The 3,080-nt window shown below is 42.7% G+C and overlaps 1 pseudogene; it reads left to right on the forward strand.

Annotated features, from left to right (window-relative positions):
* The window catches only part of LOC115276290, a 7,772-nt pseudogene that overhangs the window by 467 nt on the left and 4,225 nt on the right, over positions 1–3,080 (forward strand).

Genomic DNA, 3,080 nt, shown 5'->3' on the forward strand with positions numbered 1-3,080 from the left:
TGCTCAACCTTTCTCAGTCTGTTTCTTCATATTTTAAAACGTAACCATATGTTTTCACTGATAGGTCTAACAGGAGAAACCTAACAGAGGACCATGGGAAGGGGAAGGGGGAGAAAGAGTTACGGAGAGGGAGAGAGGCAAATCATGAGAGACTCTTGAATACAGAAAATGAACTGAGGGATGAAGGGGGAAGGGGAAAGGGGAAGACAATGATGGACATAGAGGAGGGCACTTGTGGGGAAGAGCACTGGGCATTCTATGGAAACTAATTTGACAATAAGCTATATATATATATTTATATATATATATATGTATATATATATATATAAAGAATCTAAAAAAACAAACCACTTGATTTTAGACAAATTGGATAAGATACTAAACATAAGTGCTTATTTATAGTAAGCACAATAAAACTACAAGAAAGTAGTACTAGTAGTAGTAGCAGTCCTAGTACCATGAAGGCTGCACAGGACTGTGTATCATGTGGAAATGCGCAAGTTATGGGTCCTTACTAGAATCAATAAACCAAAATGAATAAGTTTCAGAGTTGGTAGTGATGGATAGAAGTGGTTTTGGGATGAGTTTTATTCAATTCCAAGACCAATGACAGACTTATTTAACAAGAATACAGAAACTTGGGGTGCCTAGGTGGTTCAGTCAGTGAAGCGTCCGACTTCATCTCAGGTCATGATTTCATGGTTAATGAGCTCCAGCCCCACATGGGCTCTGCACTGACAGAGAGGAGCCTGCTTGGGATACTCTCTCTCTCCCTATATCTCTGTCCTGCCCACTGATGCGCGCTCACTCCCTCAAAATAAATAAATGAACATTAAAAAATAAATGGTGTTGAGAAAACAGCAGAGATACATGCAAAAGAATGACACTGGACCACTTTCTCTTATCATACACAAAAATAAAATATAAGTGGATTAAACTCTTGAAACTCCTCAAGAAAACATAGGCTATAAATTCTTGAATATTGGCTTTAGCAACATTTTGCTGGATATGTACACTCATGCAAGGGAAACAAAAGCAAAAATAAACTCTTGGAACTACACCACACCAGAAGGCTTTTGCACAGTGTAGGAAAACATCAGTTAAACATAAAGACAACCTACAGTATGGGAAAATATATTTGCAAACTACATATTTGATAATATGTTTGGTTAATATCCAAAATACATAATGAACACATAGGGGCACCTGGGTGACTCAGTTGGTTAAGGGGCCGACATAGGCTCAGGTCATGATCTCCAGGGTGTCCCTTTGAGCCCCGCGTTGAGCTCTGTGCTTACAGCTCAGATTCTACTTCAGATTCTGTGTCTCCCTCTGTCTCTGCCACTACCCTGCTCAAGCTCTGTCTCTCGTTTCTCAAAGGTGAATAAATTATTAAAAAAATTTTTTTAAAGAATATGTAAAACTCAACACAACCCCCCCCCACACACATATAATGTGATTAAAATTTGGCAGAGGACCTAAATAGACATTTCTCCAAAGATGGCCTACAGATGGCTAACAGAAACATGAAAAGAGGCACAACATCACTATTCATCAGGGAAATGCATATTAAACCTACTATGAGACATGACCTCACACCTATCAGAATGCCTAGGATCAAAAAGGCAAGAAATGACATGTTGTGGAGAGGAAGCTGAGAAAATGTTAAACCTAATGTTTGTAAAGTGTCCATTTCACTGACTGACACATGGGAGCCGCTCAACGAATGCAGCCAATTCTGCTGCTGCTGCTGCTGCTGCTGTTAGACATTTGTCCTGCCTCCCTGTTCTGGATGTCTAGGACTTCAACATGGGGACAATGTATTCTGTCCCTGAATTGAGTACTGGCTTCTCTGAGACCACAGGGAGAGCTCTGGAGGAAGCCGGCATCTGCTGAATGCTCTTGCCCACCTCCACTTGACCACTAACTCATCCTGAGCTCTAACTGGGACACGGGGTGGGGTCCCTGGAGGCCCCAGGTAAGCTTAGGGCCTGTACCCCTTGCATATTTGACTTTCCAAACTTTAAATTGCTTCTGGGACTAACAGGGTCCCTGTAGGAGTTCACAGCTGATGCTCAAGGACTCATGACACTGCGTGGAAAAAGTACCACTGGGATTTCTGGGCCTCAGACCAGGAGGACAGGTGCTCTCCATGAAGCATCTGTACCTGAGGCACCCGGTGAGCCTGCACAGCTAGGAGGAAGGATGGGAGAGAAACGCCAGCAGAGGCTAACCTTCCCATAAGGATTTAGGAGGGAGAAGACGACAGAGGGTCTCAGAGGTATAAAGCAAACCCAGCAAGGGAGTGTCTGGGGTCTTTCTCTGGCATCAGGGTCTGGCCCAGGGTACAGTGTGGAGCTGAGATCTGTGTCTGTTATCAGGAGACTCAGGTAGGTGTCTGTAAGCAGGATGCGGTGAGAGATTAACAATAATCAACTATAAAAGAGAATGATCATAACACAATATCATAATACAAGCTATGTGGGTGTGGTCTCTCTCTCCAAGTATCCCATTATGCTGTAGCCCACCCCCTTCTTCTTGTGACAACGCGAGGTGATTGAATGCCCACAGGATGAGATGCAGTGAGGTGAGTGAGCCAGGGGCTGGGATGCAGCACGGGGCTACTCCTCACCTGCTGACTGTGTGTCACATGGACCATCTTCTGCTTCCCGACCACAGCTGGAGGTGGTGATGGGGAAGGAATTGAAATGTCAGAAAGCAAAATGCCAGTAAGGGGGAGGGGGAATTACTGTTCTGAGAATTGCTTCCCCTGAATACAATTTGTGCCCATAGTATTTGAATATTTGATATTATTGCAAAGGTACAAAAGGAATCCCTTTGATTTTTTTCTATAATTTCTTTTCAGTCACTTTTACTCACACCAGTTGTTTTGCTAACTGAGATCACAGCAATGTGTACAGTTTGTATTCTCTCTTTTAATTTACCATTGTAATATGATGATATAATAGTGTAAAAAGTATAAATGTGACTTAAAATTTATATTTATTTATGTATTCTGAAGGAGAGAGAGAGAAAGCGCACACGTGAGCAGGGGAGGGCAGAGAGGTGAGGAATCCCAG

This window comes from Suricata suricatta, chromosome 13 (assembly GCF_006229205.1).
Source record: "Suricata suricatta isolate VVHF042 chromosome 13, meerkat_22Aug2017_6uvM2_HiC, whole genome shotgun sequence".
In the NCBI taxonomy this organism is placed as follows: Eukaryota; Metazoa; Chordata; class Mammalia; order Carnivora; family Herpestidae; genus Suricata; species Suricata suricatta.